At 57.1% G+C, this 17,700-nt stretch overlaps 1 non-coding gene across 1 annotated transcript; it reads left to right on the forward strand.

The window, feature by feature from the left end:
* The first annotated feature begins 1,349 nt into the window (after positions 1-1,349).
* LOC118759813 (small nucleolar RNA U13) lies at positions 1,350-1,453 on the forward strand. Its single transcript, XR_004996406.2, has one exon. It is a non-coding gene; the product is annotated as a small nucleolar RNA U13 (small nucleolar RNA).
* The last annotated feature ends 16,247 nt before the right edge of the window (positions 1,454-17,700 follow it).

Below are 17,700 nucleotides of genomic sequence, written 5' to 3' on the forward strand. Positions count from 1 at the left end.
CAGGTTTGGGCGCCCTGGTGGGGAGGGTAGCACGGCTCTCAAAACCAATGACCTTGGCATGGTGAATTGTACGCAGCTGGTTGCCCCACGGCCTGGGACATGTGCATCGTGTCAGGAATGCCTAGGTACAGTCCTGCCTGCACTTGTAGCCCAGCTCCCTGTGAACGGGCCTGGACAGCAGCCAGTGGCGATCCAGGTGACGCAGTGTCACAAGGTAGCCAGAGGGGTCCATACAAGCAGAGTCAGAAGCCTTCTGGAGCCCAAAGGTAAAGTCAGCTGTCTCATCTGGGACCATCAGGAGGGACACCATTAATACATTAAATCTGGACATAAAGCCAATGGGAAATTTACGAATCTAACTGTAAAACATCCGGGTGCTTTCACACCTATATCTTGTAAAGCAGGCCAACAACCCACATGGCACAGGAATCTCTCCTGGGAGGGCACCCCATGCACTCCCCAAGTGGCTGCATGGCCAGAGCTGAGCTGGTCCAAAGCCAGGAACCAGGAGCTTCTTCCAGGTTTCTAACATGGATTCATGGTCCCAAGGCTTTCGGCCATCCTCCCCCAAGCCGGGAGCTGGATGGGAAATGGAGCTGGGTAGGAACCGGTGCCCATAGAGGATCCTGACACTTGCGAGGTGAGGATTTAGCCACTGAGCCATCAAGCTAGGCCCCATTCTGACCTTTTAAGTGTGCTATGGTGTTGTGCACCTGTCCGTGTCTATACTTGGTAATCTTATCTATGTGTGAGACAAGGACCTGGAGTAAAATTAACACAGCTGTGCCGCATCACTAGCGCTTGAGTCCCTGCCACCCCCATGGCAGACAGTGCGGTCCTGGCTCTTGGCCTGGCCCGTGCCAGCTGTTGCAACCATTTGGAAATAGAAGATCGATTAGAAGATCTCTCTGTCAACTTACCTCTATCACTCTGCCTTTCAAATAAACGAATAAACAGACCTTTAAGAAGGAAAGAAGCAGACAAATAGGTAACAAAGAGCAAAAAGGTGGAGACACGGCGGAGACACGGTGGAGGCACGGCGGAGACACGGCCTGCCTCGCGCGGCCTGCCTGCAGACCTTGTGGGACACATCAGCGCAGCTGGCCTCCCTGCCCGAGCCGTGACTTGCTGGGTGCAAGGAACTCTGTGGGCACTCGCACTTCTGCAGGAAGGCCATCCAAGGGCGCCTCATGCCACAGGCTCCTGGCTGGCCTGCCCTGTTCTGCAGGGGCTCCTGGTGTCTGCAACCCTCCTGCCCATACTCGGGGGAAATTTCACCAGGCTGATGTGGGGACTTCAGGCCTGGCCACCCTTTATACAAGTGCCCTCAAGAACATGTTCTACATCCGATCCTTTTGTGGTTCATAAGCGTGATGCGTGAGCCTGCACACGACTGTGTGACAAGTGCCTCCCTCCAACCTTGTTACGACATCGGCACATTACCCATCTGACCGGGGAAAAAAAGAACATCTTCTACACTTACCCAGCTGCACATGGAGAATAAGGCAGTCCATCGGAACCTGCAGAGGACACCTGGCACCACAACAGAGGACAGAACAAATCAACCAACTACCCCAACCATATGTTGGCAGAGAAAAACTGGGCAAATGGAGACTCTAAGGTGGACTGTGTCAGTCAGTGGATTCTGCAGCAACTTCATCGTGCTTGGGGTGGTGAGATTGGCAGCAATTCATAACTGTTGAACTATCAAAACCACCTGAGCAAGACCCTCCGAGCATGCCCCACATCGGGGACCTGGGATGGGTGGAGGCTGGGTGGGGCTTCTCCCTTTATCTCCCCCTTGACCCCAGACACAGGAAAAAAATGTGTAAATAATAGTTTTACCCCCCCCAAAAAAAGAACATGTTCTACTCTCTCTGAAGTCCTCCCTCACCAAGGGCCATAGACCTGGGACAAGTGTGGGGCCTCTCCCTGGAAGATGACTACTGGGGTCGACGGTGGGAACAGTTTCTGGCCTCAGGAGGCTGCAGGAAGGCTCTGTGCCAAGATGGGGCTGTCTGGCTCCAGGTCTGCCTCAAGGCAGCCACTCGGGGGGCCTTCCTGGGACTGTCCAGGCCACATGACCAGGAGCCTTTCACAGCCTAGTTCTCAGGCCACCTCCTGCAAGGAGAACCAGGCAGGGGCATTTCAACAAGACATATGGAAGCATAAATACATCAGCAGGGATATACATGCCAAGCAAGAGGCCACATTACAGGCAGCAACCAGCTGCACTGAGACATACAGAAGCGCCCCACCCCCAGGAGGGGGCTTCCTATTTCTGCCCAGAAACCACCTGCCAACCTGTGGCTTCCTGTCTGAGGGCCCACCCCTTTTCCACCAGAGTGACAGCCCTCATTTCCCTTCCATGGGGTGTAGGACCGGCCCCTGGAGACCAGCAACCCTGGACTATGTGCTCAGGTTCTAGGGAAGGGTCACACTGGTCCACAGGTGTCACTTGGGGTTCTGAAGACACAAGGGGCCTTCCCAGGGCAGGGAGATCACTGCTCTGTCCTGCTCCTCCCTGGCACACCCCCTCCCTCTCCTCTCACGGGATGGCAGAAAGCATGGCGGTGACATGGACTGGACTCGTGAGAACAGAACCCCAAACCACAGAAGCTGACCCTGGCCCACTGCATGCAGTCCCAGTTGCACTCTCCTTCCTCACCCTCCTCCCCACCCTGCACCAGCTAGGAGGCTTGACTCCCCAGCTCTGGCCAGGCAGCCCCTCCTCTGGAGACTTCCTGACATTCCCTCCCGGCAATGACCCTTAGCCCTGGGTCAATCAAAGCCTGTGCTGCTGTGCAATGATGAGGGCAGGGGAGGGGTACTGACTGGCACATGTGGCTGCATCCCCAGCACTGGCTGGTTTGGGACCTGGATTTGCCTGGGTATACGCACAGTGAAAGTTTCTGAGTCAGGTATAGGCATGAACTGCCCAGGAAAACCGCCCTTCACAGGGGCAAGCATCATACACTAGGGTGGGGGTCTATGGAGTCTTTCTGGCTACCCCAGCCCTGCTGCGCCTCTGACCCCACCACGAGCTTCACTCTCAGCTTCCCTGGGCTCCCCACTTGCCACCACCACTTGGCCTTCAGTCACGGGTTGAGCTGTGACCTGGGCTTCCTGACTCTGCAGACAGCTGCCCTGGGAGCTGGTTCCCCGAGGAATCACCACTCTACATCTGCCACTCTCATCCTGGTTCCTCTCCCTGGGGTCGCAAGCAGTATGCGTACCTGAAGAGGCCATTGACAGCCATAGGCCCAGTGACACTTGTGTTGAGTCAGGATGCTCAGGGCAGGCCTGGGGTGCGCTGGCTGCCTGGCAGGCTACACACAAGGGCTCAGTAGCTCTGACAGCACACCAGGTATCTTCTCTGATTGCTACAGGATGAATTTAAAGATCAATAAGAGGAGGTAGGGCCTGGTGCAATAGCTTAGTGACTAAAGTCCTCGCCTTACATGTACCAGTATTTCATATGGGCACCAATGTGGATCCAGGCCGCTCCACTTCCCAACCAGCTCCCTGCTTGTGGCCTAGGAAAACAGTAAAGGACGGCTCAAAGCCTTGGGTCCCTGCACCCATGTGGGAAACCTGGAGTCTGGAGGAAGCTCCTGGCTCCTGGCTTCGGATCAGCAGAGTTCCAGCCATTGTGGCCACTTGGGTAGTGAGTCATCAGATGGAAGAGCTTCCTCTCTATCTCTCCTCTCTATATATCTGATTTTACAATAAAAATAAATAAATCTTTTCAAAAAGAATAAAACTTCCAGTGGTAAAGAAATCACACAAGATTTCTCTCTTGGGGCTTGGCAGCGTGGCCTAGTGGCTAAGGTCCTCACCTTGATCCCATATGGCCGCTGGTTCTAATCCCGGCAGCTCCACTTCCTCTCTATCTCTCCTCCTCTCAATATATCTGACTTTGTAATAAAAATAAAATAAATCTTTTAAAAAAATTTCTCTCTTGAGAAAAATAGGAATGAAATGCAGACGTTGTTAGGAACCAGCCTGTACCAGCCTATACCCGCCTATACCAGCCTGTACCAGCCTATACCCACCTATATCAGTCTATACCACCTCATCCTGAAATCTGATCAAAGACATTCCCAAATGTTGGATAATTTCCCAGAGACTTCATGAGTTGCCTTTTCCAATTAATCAACCTATACATAAAGGCTTAGATTTCAACGCCATCATGGCTTTTAAAAAGGCTTGTGTGTCCTATGGACCCACTTTTTCATACTTGCGGGAACATTCAAATGGCTGGAGCCAGGGAACAAACGGGGTTTCCTAGGATTTTGCAGTAATAGCAAAAATAGAGCTTTCTCCTTCTCAATATTTACAATGGAAAATGTGGAGGAGTAATATGGCTAAGGAAAAGCTGCGGTCCTTAGGAGCGTCAGGTCGCAACTCCCTGGAGGAGGGCAGCTGGCTCGTGATAAGTTTGTTGATGGACAGTGCATTACCCGGAGCAGCAGGTACAGCCAGCTCAAGCTCTGCTCGCCCATGCGCGGGACGCAGCGCTGTGGGCCTGGGAGAAAGGACACCTGGTCTCAATGTGCAGGCAGTTACACAAAATTGGTCCAGAGAGCTGCGAAGTTCATGCTGACTTAGGGCAGTTGTGTGGCTCCGTAGAAAAACAGTTCAGAGGAGACAGCACTGGAAAACCACTACTCAGACAAGGAGCCTTTGATAACGCCAATGAAGACTGTCAGGCACCCATTCGTCCTATAAAACAGACATAAGACCTTCTGAAAGGTTATCTGAAAGTCGGCCAAACATAGGGATGTTCTAACATACTGCCCATTTAGCAGCACTAGGAACTTTTGCTGTTGAAAAGTAAATGAATGCTAAACGCTTTAATTTTGTGGCAAACCAGGTCACCTTCGTAAACAATGCTACGTGCCTCCTTTAACTACAACATGTGGTTCAAACAAGGCTAACAGTCATCCTCGTGGAATAGGTCCTAGATGCCGTTGAGGCCAACATTGGGCAAGAGACTGTAAATCTAAATTTGATCACAACGGCCAACTCCTGCAGCTGGGAAACTCCTGGCAGGGCCAGCCCCAAACCCTGAACAATCAGCAGTTTGCAGCACACCAATATCTAATTTGTGCCCACAGAACAGTAACACTGAGAACCTGCTAGTGTTGGAAGTGCTGGTGTAGCCATTGCTACCTGTCAGGATTCCACCTTGATGCTTTCTCAATGTCCTCTCAAAATGCCTACTGGAATTTTAGGACTGATTCCGACAGGACTCCCAGCTTGGCATGTAATACATGTAGTTGTAGACACTCTTCCTAAGTCTCTCTGGGCACAGCCTATGAGTTCTGATTCTACTTCAGCTGTTAAATCCTTTTAGCTCACCTGTTTCTCTGTCATGGAAATTCCCTCTTCTGTCAGAACAGAAAATGGACCTGCATATACTAGTAAAAATTTGAAAACATTCTGTTTAGGTGACCCATTGAACGTGTCACAGGTCTTCCCTAGAACCCTCAAGGACAACCCAGTATGAACATGCACATGGCACGCCAAAAAGTCAATTATTAAAAAACAAAAAAGGGGCTCAGCAGCGTGGCATAGTGGTTAAGGTCCTCACCTTGATCCCATATGGCCACAGGTTCTAATCCTGGCAGCTCCACTTCCTCTCTAGCTCTCCTCCTCTCAGTATATCTGACTTTGTAATAAAAATAAAAAAATTAAACTTTAAAAAAAAAAGGGGGGGGATGTCCCCCAGAAATACTCTAGCACTTTTATTTTTTTAAGATTTATTTATTTTTATTGCAAAGTCAGATATACAGAGAGGAGAGACAGAGAAGAAGATCTTCTGTTCAGTGATTCACTCCCCAAGTGATCTCAACGGCCGGTGCTGCACCGATCCGAAGCCAGGAGCCAGGAAGTTCCTCCAGGTCTCCTACATGGATGCAGGGTCCCAAGGCTTTGGGCCGTCCTCCACTGCTTTCCCAGGCCACAAGCAGGGAGCTGGATGGAAGTGGAGCTGCCGGGATTAGAACCGGCGCCCATATGGGATCCCGAGGTGTTCAAGGCGAGGACTTTAGCCGCTAGGCCACCGCGCCGGGCCCCTCTCTAACACTTTTAATGCCTAATTTTTTAAATTTGCCTCAAGGAGACATTAACACTCCTGCTGACAGACATTTTTCTGGGCCCAGAGCAGTAGCCTAGTGGCTAAAGTCCTTGCCTTGTATGCGGTGGGATCCCATATAGGTGCTGCTTCGTATACTGGCGACCCCGCTTCCCATCCAGCCCCTGCTTGTGACCTGGGAAAGCAGTCGAGGACGGCCCAAAGCCTTGGGACCCTGCACCTGTGTGGGAGACCTGGAAGAGGCTCCTGGCTCCTGGTTTTGGACCGGCTGAGCTCCGACCATGTAGCCACTTGGGGAGTGCTTAGGTGCCCCCCCAGGGAGAGATTTCTGTGCCATGTGGGTTGTTGGTCTCCTTTACAAGAGACTTCACAACAAAATATAAATAAATCTTTAACAAATTTTTCCCTACATTTTCTGATAAGGTTTCACAAATCCCTGTCTAGGTGCAACAGCTGAACCATTGGTGTTCTAGAACACAAAGAACCCGTGGCTAAGGTTATGCTTTTGTCTCTTTAGGATTTCCTGATGGATTCTTCGAAAAACTATGGGTTCCCCTATGGCTCACCTGGCCTGGGAAGGGCAGCAGTGCCCTTGACTCTAACCTGCCCCTGGAGACAACGGAATCCCCAAAGGAGCTGCCTCAAAGAATGGAAAAACTTGATTGAGTGTTCTTAAGTGAGGATTGCTAACAGCATTCTTTTTACTCCACGACAGGTGAGGGTACAGAGAACTCCTCAACCTCTCTCTGATTCTCTCCCTGTCAGTTTGCCTTTCAAATTAATAAATTTTTTTAAAAAGAAAAATAAAAGCGAGCAGAATCTTGGGTGTCTGTTACATACACCTAGCTCAACCCCTCCCGTATGACACAACGCAGGAAGGGGAAGTGGCTTGCCTGGACCACACAGCTACTGGGTACCGTGTGGCCTGCGCGGCCAGGCTTACCCGGTGTATAGGGAAGGGCCCGCTGGAGATTGGGGCTCTGCCTGTCCCACCGAGGACAGCTGTGACTTCCAGAGCTTAGCCCAGCAGCTACTGCCCAGGGGCAGCTGTGCCAAGGCACAGAGCTCCCCTCCCCCCGGGTCCTGACCTGGGGCCAAGGAAATCCCTCAAGGCCCCTTGGCGGGGGCAGGCCCAATGAGGGCCCCACCTCCCAGAGGCCTTGCTGGTCCACCCATCCTGTGCCTGGCAGAGGTACCCCAGGCCTGCAACAGCTCCAAGCACCCTGTCCCTCCCTGCTGGGTGAGGCTGCAGCTTCACAGTAGGCTCTCTGGGCCAGCTTCAGGTGCCTGGACCTTGGCCTCCCTCTGCCCAGCCCTGCCAAGGCTCTCTCAGTTACTTCCAGCAGCAGAGGCCAGCTGGCACTCAAGGCTTGGCGCCATTTACCCTCCTCACTCACCCACCACAAGTATACCTGGGACTCCCAAGAAACACCCAAGCCAGCTCGGAGCCCTCTTTCTTCCATCCCCTGGAATGTGGGTCCCAGTGTGGCCCAAATCCCTGCTGCTGGCCATGCAGGCAAGGGCCCCGTGCGTGGGAGGGAGGGCCAGTCAGGAGCCAGGCTAACCCAGCTGACCACCAGCCTGGCTTTTGCCCAGGGTCTCCCACTGCAAGAACTGGCCTCTTCCCTGGAGACAAGGTGAGCAACTCAGGGCACAGCCCTGGCAGCAGGGGGCCCTGCCTTCCCACGGCTCCTGGGCCCAGAAGGGTCCGCAGGCCTCCCGTATATCAACATTGTAACAGGGCCCTGGAGCCGCATAGAGACATTGCAGACTTCTGCTTACTTTGTGCTGGAGTTACTTGTGAGAGAGGAAGCTGGTCATCTGTTGGGTCATTAGAACCAGGAGCTCAATGTGAGCTGTGCACCTGGCTGGAAGAACCCTCCCTATCACCCTGCAGGAGGCCAAGCAGACACTCAGCCAGGGGCTTGGGGTACCAAGGGGCATCCTGCCCACGTGCCAGGTGCCTACCAGTACAAGTGGTCCCGAAGTTAGATTCCGCACCAATTCTAGTTAATTACCAGGCAGTGACAAACCAAGGGAGGGCTGTTGCTTCTTTGTTTATTTTTTAAATTGTGGGAATCATATTCATAAAAGTTACCATTTCAGGAGCTGCTGCACTGGCTCAACTAGACAATCGCTCACTCCAAGTGCCAGCTTCCCGTATGGGAACCTGCGTGTGCTCTGGCTGCTCCACCTCCAATCCAGCCTGTGGCCTGGGAAAGCAGCAGAGGACGGCCCAAAGCTTTGGGACCCTGCACCTGCCTAGGAGACCTGGAGGGGGCTCCTGGCTCCTGGTATGCTCAGTTCTGGCCGTTGTGTCCACTTGGATAGTGAACCAGCAGATGGAAGATCTTTTACTCTATATCTCCTTCTCTCTGTAAATCTGCTTTTCCAATATTAAAAAGTAAAGAAATAATCTTAAAAATACAGTAAATGTTTTGGGCCCAGTGTGGTGGCCTAGCGGCTAAAGTCCTGGCCTTGAACGCGCCGGGATCCCATATGGGTGCTGGTTCTAACTCCGGCAGCCCAGCTTCCCATTCAGCTCCCTGCTTGTGGCCTGGGAAAGCAGTGGAGGACGGCCTTGACACCCTGCAGTATGGGAGACGTGGAAGAAGCTCCCGGCTTCAGATCGGTGCAGCACCAGCCGTTGAGATCACTTGGGGAGTGAATCACCGGACAGATCTTCCTCTCTGTCTCTCCTCCTCTCTGTAGATCTGACTTTGCAATAAAAATAAATAAATCTTAAAAAAAAAAAAAATAAAGTAACTTTTAAAATCAAACTAGCGTAAGGGCTGACCTGAGGGACAATCCTGATTCTGTCCTCTGTGTCATGCCGTCCCTAGGACACTCCCCGTGTGGCAGCTGTGTTGGGACTCCATTCTTACTCGGGCTGGGGACCGTTCGGGGGAGTGGGAGGGGGAGCCAGTTCAGCTGTCCTGACGCAGCCTCCTCACAGCCCTGCCACTGCTGGTCTCCTAACCGAGGGAGGCAGAGAGGCCTGGAGCGGCCCTCAGGGTATCCCTTGGCTTGGCTGCCAAGCAGGCGAGAGACAGATGGAGGTCAGATGCCTGGAGCCAGCCTTCCGCTCGTGAGCAGGCATGTGTCTCCTTCCTGAGCGCAGGTGCCGCTGAGCGGGAGAAGCTGCCGGTCCTGCGTTGGCTGGGGGCACTGTCCGAGTTCTGGCCATCGTTACTAGTTCCAGAGAGGGGCTCTAGCAAAGGAGCTCTGGTTGGCACCTGGGGAGCCTGGGGGCAGTTTAGAGCAGGGAAAGTGCAGAGCAGCACGTGGGGGAGACCGCAGCCTCCCCCGCCTTGGGCCATGAACAAGCCAGGGGGCAGCACTTGTGCCCTCAAAGGGCAGGCCGGGTGGATGCTGCTGGTCCTGTTGTGGGCAGGCAGCGCTGGGCTGTGGCTTTGCACCTCACAGCTGCTCCCCTAGGGGGCTGGGGTGGGAGGGGCGAGGCAGGCTGGGACCCAGCCATCCTGAGGAGCTGGCCTTACTGCTCACTACGCCAGGAGGCTGGGGGCTACCTTGCCCCTGGACTTCCCTTCCCCAGCAGTCCATTCCTCCAGGGAGAAGGACCAAGACAATCGCATTGTCTCCAGACTCCCACCCCCCACCCCGGCCCTGTCCTGCTGCCATGTCCTTCATCCGGGCCTCTCTTGCCTGCTCCTCCCGCCCACCAAGGCATCACAGCCTCATTGTGCCCAGCTGACTGCTTAGCAACCGTGATGTCCATTTACGGAGGCAACTAGCACTTTATTTATGTTTTAAAGATGTTTTTATTTACATGAAAGGCAGTTACACAGAGAGGATATATACAGAGAGAGATCCTAACCCGCTAGTTCACTCTCCAGATGGCCACAAGAGCCGGAGCTGAGCCCATCAGGAGCCGGGTCTCCTATGGGGGCTGGATGGGAAGTGGGGCAGCCACTGGCACAGGCCTCACAAGCAGCATTCCTGATGCCCTTTGCTCACCCAGCCACTCAGTGGCAGGGTCATTGGGCTGCTTCCAGTTTGGGGCAATGATGAGTGAGGCAAGCAGCGTTTTGAAGTAAGCAAGCAGGCTGTGGTGTCTCGCAGGGCGAGCTGTGTCCCGTAAGTCTTGGTTTCCTTTTCACTCTTACGTACTCACAGGTCCTGGGCAGAGCCTGTTGGCCTGCCAACGGCCTCCATGGGGAAGCCAGCTGCGGGGCCTTGCTCTGGAGGCTGGCAGGGCCCCACCCTGACCCAGAGAGCCAGAGGCAGCAGGTCATTGGTGGGCATAGGCCCTGCATTCTCTCAGGGCTGGGGAAAGCCAAGCGGCAGGCTCCGCCTTTCCTTCACCCGCGTTTTCGCATTTCAGAACTTTCTCCACTTGTTAGGTTCCCAGCTGGGGAAGCGACCGACCGAGGCCTTCTCCTGGTCTGTGCCAACGACAAACACCCCAGCCAGACAGGAAGAGGAGGGGGCTACAGGCTTGGCCCGTGTCCTGGCTGCTCCACTACCACTGCAGCTCCTTGCTAACGGCCTGGGGAAGTACTGGGAGATGCCCCGGGTGCTTAGGACTCTGCGCTCACGTGGGAGACCTGGAAGGAACTCCCGGCTTTCAACTGATTCAGTTGTGCCGACTGCAGCCATTTGGGGAGCTGAACCCGTGCATGCAAGATCTTTGTTTCTCCTCTCTGTATTCTGCCTTTCAAATATAAACAAATAAATATTAAAATATTCATTAAAACAAAGCCTGGTTAGAGCCTTCAGAATCCCCCCAGCACCATGTCTGCAGGGTCCCTGGAGGGGGCTTGCTGTGCCCCAATCCTCCCAGCCGCCTCTTCTGGGCGGGTCTGGTTACCCTCCCCCACAGCTGCCCTTAGAAACGGCCGCTCCTCCCTCAGCCGGCTCCCTGAGCGCGTCCCTGCTAACCCTTGGGTATCCCCCTTCTCTTCTCATTAGCATGTATTTTTATCCAAGTAGTATCACAGCTCAAAGTCAACACACAAGCCATGGGCAGAAGTTGAAAAGGCCAATGGGGGGCAGAGATGTGGCACAGTGGGCTAGGTCACTGCTTCCAATGCCCACACACCTCCACAGACTGCGGGCTCGGCTGCCCAGCCAGCTCCTTGCCTGATGCGCCTGATCCAAGTGCTTGGGCTCCTGCCACTCTTATACTTTTCACATGAAGGATTAAATAAATGCTTGCAAAAAAACCCAAACAGGGGTCAGCACTGTGGCCCAGTAGGCTAAGATTCTGTCTGGTGCTGGCATTCCATATGAGCAAAGTTTCCCATGTGGGAAGACACCGGGGCTGGCTCAGGCCTTGTTTGTCAACCCCTAAACCCTGAATGTCCGCGTGCTCAGTCGGTTCAGCGTGTACATATTGGTGGGGCTGTTCCCCCAGTTGGTCCAGCTCCTCCCTCCGTCCACTGGCTGGGCCTCTCCCCACCCCACACGGGCCTTTCTGTGGCCCGCCCTCCAGTGGAGTCGCTGCCCGGGGGCCTGAGACATGGCTGAGGGGGGATCTCCCACACCCCTGTCCTCCCCACCCCTCCTGTAGTTCTGCTCATTACCCACCTGTGGCACCTCCTAGGGAATCTTCCGGAACTGCTTCCTGCCAGAACAGAAGATGACCCCTGCTGACACATGGCCTCTTCGTCTGCCAGGCCTGCAAAGCCAGGACCATGCCTGACTCTGTTGTCCACTGTACCAACCCACGCCAGGGTGCTCAGGGTGCTCAGGGTGCTCAGGGTGCCCAGGGTGCTCAGGGTGCTCAGGGTGCCCAGGGTGCTCAGGGTGCCCAGGGTGCTCAGGGTGCTCAGGGTGCTCAGGGTGCCCAGGGTGCCCAGGGTGCTCAGGGTGCCCAGGGTGCTCAGGGTGCTCAGGAGGAAGCGGCCTGTCCATTCTCCCCAGGCTCCATGGGGCTTCTGTGCCACTGGCAGCTGCCCAGGGTTGCGTGAGGCCTGTAGTCCTCTTCACACAGATCCTGGGCCTACGCCTGGAGCCTGGATGCCCCAGCTGGCCAGGCCAAGCTCTCAGGACCCCCCAGGGATGTCCTTGGGCACCTGGGCTCCTTAGGCAGCACTCTGCCTGCCCCTGCCCACACTTCTCAGGCACCTTGCACCTAACAGTGTGTCAAGGGCTGTAGTTCCAGACACACACACACACTCTGCAACCAGCTCCCCTGTGACATGCCCCTGTCCCCACACTGCCATCTTGGGCTAAGGACAGGAACCAAGGCTGTGGAGTACCTGGAACCCAAGACTTGTCATGGCCTGCGGCTGAAAAGCCCAGTCCCTACGGCCAGCAGAAAGCAGGCCGGGAGGACGCTGGCCCCCTCACAGTACGTCATGGGGGCTTGAACCCTGCTCTGAGTGTCCCATGTCCTCACCTGGCCTCACCTGCTGCTGCTGGCGCCCCTTCCCAAGGAACACCTCAGCCCCTCTCCCGGACCTGGGAGGGTGGTACCCACCCATTGCACTTGCAAGGTACAAAGGCAGGCACCCCCCGCGGGCACTCCTGCTCTGTTCCAGAAGATTCTCCCATGCAGAGCCCAGGGTGGGGAAACTGAGGCCACAGGATAGGTCCCACAGGTGGCCAGCCGTGCCTGGAGCCAAGCAAGGAGCAGTCACATGGTCCCAGCGCCTCAGGCACTATAAACAACGCACCTATCCAACTCCCATGGAGGTGAGTCACGGGAGAGGAGCTTGCTTCCAGAACAAGGTGGGCCTGCTAGGGCGGGTTCTCGGTGTGAGGAGGGGCGGTTGCGTGTGTGTGCACGCAGACCCTGAGGCCTGGCCCCCTCACCCTGTTTGCTGTCTGTGAAATGGGTCAAGGGACCCCCTTGCATGTGAAGCCAAAGAGTGATTGGAGGGGGTGATGGGGGCAGCCCCGATTTAATTCTCCCGCGCCTGCTTCCCCGTGGGGCTGCCTGTGGGCTGAGTGCTGTAGCAGCTCCTGGGGGTGGGGTAGGCCTGGCCTTTGCCTTCTCTGGGACCCACAGAACTGTGCGTCCTGAACAGAACTGGCCCGTTTCCCAGACTGAGAAGCTGAGGCCAGGGCCCTTGCATTGGTCATGCGTGGCCAGAACTGGGCTGGCTGTGTGTGCCCAAGTGTGTGTGTAGGCAGGGGCATGGTGGTGGTGGTTGGGGAGTGTGCCCCAGCCCTGGATGCTTTCCCTGTGGGTGCGGGTGGGGGAGAGGAACCGCCCGGCTGAGCTAGGGAGCACTGTCTGTGTGACAGTCTGGTTACCCATGGGAAATTGAGGCAGGCCCAGAGGTGTTAAATTGCTGTCTCAGGCTCAGCAGGTGGGACTGAGTGGAGCCTGGAGGGATGGTGAAGGCAGGCCAGCACTGTGGGTGGGGAACAGACGTGAGGACTAGAGAGGCTGGGAAGCCAGCAGGCAGGAGGCTCACCCTGGGGACAGCTACAGGCCCGGTGGCCCTGGAGGACTCAGGGCAGGGTGCTGGGCAGACAGGTCGGACCGGCCCGGGAGGGGGCTCAGCCACAGGTGGGACTCAGACTTCATTGCTGCCTCAGGCCACTGTCCCAAGGGAGGCCACATCCGGGGTGTGAGCCTGGGTGGGGTCTGGAGGCCAGGGTGTGACCACAGCCCAAACCACACCCACCAGCCTCCCTCCACCCTCTGACACACACAGCCTCTCCCTGAGCTCCTCCAGCCCGGTTCCCCGCCCTGTTCTGGCTCAGGGTCCCGGAAAGGGAGAGTGGGCTGCATGGGGGAGGTGCTGCCCTGCAGCTCTCCCAGCTCCGGTGGCATCTCAGACCAGGGCGGGGGCGCCGACTCTGTGAGGGTGTGTTGTGTTGGTGTGAATGAGTGTATGGGTGAGTGAGAGTGTAGCTGTGGTGATAGTGTGAGCACAGGGACTCAGCGCACCGAGCAGCGTCCACACCAACGTGGCGTGAAGGCTGCCTGGGGACACAGGACCCCAGGCCAGCGGGAGCAGCAGCGCCTCCTCCTCACTTCCGGCCTTCTTCCTGCTGAGCCCAGAGCACCCCCAGGGATCTGGGCCCCCTTCCACCCGGCCCCTCGGCAGTGCTCCCCACCTGCACGGTGTTCCAATCGCAGCCCCCCTCACCCTCTCAGCGCTGGCGAGTTGAGGGGGGCCCTTGAAGGGATGCCCCCAGAGCCGCACCTCTGGAAGTTCCGGATCCCTCAGACCCAGAGCCTAGAGGCAGAGAGCCGCCCTCTCCCACAGCCTCCCAGGCGTTCCTGTTCCTAACAGCAGTTGACAATCCAGGGACAATGGGGGAGGGGCTGGAGGTGGCACCAAGGGGCCTGGGTGGGGAAGGGGCCCCCATGCAGACCTGCTGGCCTCCTGTTCCCTAGCATGGATGATAGGCAGGGCTGCCTTGCCTGGCCCCATGGGACGGGGCTCTGGTTAGGTCCCAGGCCTTTTCCTCCTCTGGCCTAGGGAGTCATGAGCAGGTGCACACTCGGTCCTGAGCGGCCGGGACCCTGAGCCCCCAGGTGCCAGCCGGCCAGGGCTCCTTCCCGCCCCTTCTCAGGGACTAGAGGCTAGGCAACTAGAGGGGAGCCCCTGGGGACCTGAGCTTGTTTCTCTGGAACCCCCCAACCTCTCTCCACTCCCCTCGGGCCTCGGCCTGACTGGGCGGGTCCAGCTGCCTGTGGGGACCAAGCCCCTCGTTGGCGGCCCCTGGCATCACCCATGATGGCACCTGTTCTAGGGAGAAGAGGGCTACCTGGGCAATGCCCTGTGGCTCCACGCCATGTCTGCTCTGGTGACAGACTTCTCCCTTCCACCCAGAGTCACAGGGTTTCAAGGGGCACGGCCTGGGGCCCCCCCCCGACCCATGGGGTACACCTAGGGTCTAGATGTCTTTAGCCAGATGCCTTGGCAGGCCCTGGGCGAGACTAGCTTGCTGGACTGGGCAGTGACCTCTCAACTGAATCCTGGGTTCCAAATAGCTGGGGTGGTACACGCCCAGCACAGCCATGGCCTGTGGGGAAGGGAAGTGTCCTGACCCCAGCTGCCCCTCCGCTTGCTGCAGCCCGGGCACTGTGAGTGTGTGGTGGTCAGCTGTGGGGGAGGGGTGGAGCAGGTGTCCTCCCTGTCTGCTTTCCACCTCAGCCAGGCCGCTCGCTGGGCTGGACGGGGCGGAGCAGGGGTCTTGAAACACCCGAGTCCAACTTGAAAAATCCCGGGCCAGGGTGGGACTGGGAGCACGGCTGGATGCAGGTCCCCTAAGCCCAGCCTGCTCCAGTGCAAGTGGCCTGAGGCCTGCCCCACAAGTGTGCCCACCCCGGGGCTTGGCCCCCTTGCTCCAGGGCTAGCCCTGCGCCCCTGGGATGGGCTTCCTGCCTGCGGTCTGTGGCTGTTGGCGAAGCTCCCAGCTCTCCTCTCCAGGGGAGAATTCCAGGAAGACACCTAGACGACCTAGAGCTGGGAAGCAAGGTTTATTTAAAGGGACAGCACACACTCAGGCAAGAGAATGGAAAGGTCTCCAGCAGGCTTTTCTTTTTTTTTTTTTTAAGATTTATTTACTTTTATTGGAAAGACAGATTTTACAGAGAGGAGAGACAGGTTTTCATCTGCTGGTTCACTCCCCAAGTGACTGCAACAGCCACAGCTGAGCCAAGTAACCAGGAGCTTCTTATAGGTCTCCCACACAGGTGCAGGGTCCCAAGGCTTTGGGCCGTCCTCCACTGCTTTCCCAGGCCACAAGCAGGGAGCTGGATGGAAGTGGAGCTGCCGGGATTAGAACCGGTGCCCATAGGGATCTGGTCGTAATGGCGTGAGGTGCATGATGAGAGCAGGAGTTCCTGCAGGCAGGGACCTGCAGCCATGTTGGGTTAGTCCCAGTTGGCAGGGGTTGGGCCGCACGCGTGCGCGGCCAAGCACCTGCTCACAGCAATCACTTCCCACAGCCTGGCAGGAATCCCACCTGGCACCAGTGGGCCAGGACCAGTGGCCTAACTTCGGGCCAGCCCCCACGGAAAGAAAACACAATGACCTCTGAGGATGCTACAGGGATGGAGCTTCAGGTTTCGTCCTGGGGTGGGGAGCTATTCCTGTCTCCCCCATGCTAGGGACTCCCCAAGACTGGGGCTTGAAAGTGGCTTGCCCCTTGCCTCAGGTCTCAAAGCCCCAGGGGTCCTTGGTCTGAGCCTGCTGAGGACAGGGGGGACCTTAGCCCTACCTGTCCTGTCCCTGCTGCCCCAGGGGGGTCATGCCTTTCTCCAGCCCTGGGAGGACCCCAGAAGCCAAGTGGCCCACAGCAAGGCATAGGTATGGGCAGCTGAAAGGGCCGGCATCTGCTCCTGGGCCTTGGCAGCTGTGCCTCAGCAGGCGTGCCCAAGTGCCATGTGCATCAAGGAGGATAGGGGTGGCACAGAGAGGGTGAGTTCCTGGTCTGGGGTCACACAGCCATGTGCACAGGAGCTGAGACTCAGGCCATGGCTGCTGGCCCAAGGCCTGGAGCTCAGGCATCTTAGAGCAGCTTGGACCCCTGGCCGCCCTGGCGTCTCTTGGACCCCGGCCCCGCAGCACGCTGAGAGCTTCATGACGCCCTGCTCTGCTCTCCACAGGAACACCCCAGCCTGGCACCAACAGGCCACACACACAGCTGTGGCTGGGACGCTCACAGCTAGGAGGCACTGCCACCCCCCCAAACATCTGCAGGCAACATTGAGCTTGTGCTGGCCCCAGCTGCTCCCTGGGAGCTCCTCTGACCTCCTGCACCAGCAACCCCACCCAGGTGATGAGAGCAGCACGGGACCCCACCCATGAGGGCACCTTCCAGGAGGCTCCCCTCACCTCGCTGTCTCCCCAGGGTGCCAGCCAGGAGATGTGCTGATGGGGAGGCATGGGCTGCACCGGGGGCCAGCACAGACCCCCCAGCCTGAGGTCAGGTGGAACAGTGGTCTTGCTACCCTTGGCCCTGCACTGGGACTGTGAGATAAGGGCCGCCAGGGTTCGGGGTGGGGTGGGGGAAGGAGCTGGCGCCCCACTGCCACCCTCCTCCCTGTCCCCCTGGCTGGCCACAGTCCAGCCGACACCTCCTTTTGTACTGAGAGTCCCCACTGAGCCTGTTATGGCCGGGACTTTCTCCCCAACTGGCAGGTGCAGCACAAGCTTTTGGAACTCTCCCAGCAACGTTTCCTTAACGGCAGAAGCCCCTGGGCGGGGACAGACTGTACAGGCCCCTGGGCGGGTCCTGCTCAGTGCCTTGGTGCACGGGGAGGGATTGAGGCCAAAGTGCCCCAGGTATGGGTTGTGGCCTCTCCTCACCCCACCAGCTACAGGGCCCCAGGCCCGGGTGCTGTCCAGGTGCACCCGGCAGCTCCCCCTGCCCATGCTGGGGGGACACCCAATAAGGCAGACTTTGCCCTGCCAGGCTTTGTGCTGGGGGATACACCCCGGAACTCTCTTGCCTCTACCGGGGTCACGAAGGCCTTCCTTTTTGAGGGCCGACTACTACTCCACAACACCTGACCCTGGGTGCCCCGGCGGTGGGCCACGCAGGTGGACAGTGGGAGGGGGTTCTACACACCCCGTGTTGGTCTCAGCAGCACGGGCGCCACCCAAGCGAGCACAGTACCACAGACAGTGTCGTGGAGGGCACCATGCGTCACCAAGGGCCAGCAC

This window comes from Ochotona princeps, chromosome 26, assembly GCF_030435755.1.
Source record: "Ochotona princeps isolate mOchPri1 chromosome 26, mOchPri1.hap1, whole genome shotgun sequence".
In the NCBI taxonomy this organism is placed as follows: domain Eukaryota; kingdom Metazoa; phylum Chordata; class Mammalia; order Lagomorpha; family Ochotonidae; genus Ochotona; species Ochotona princeps.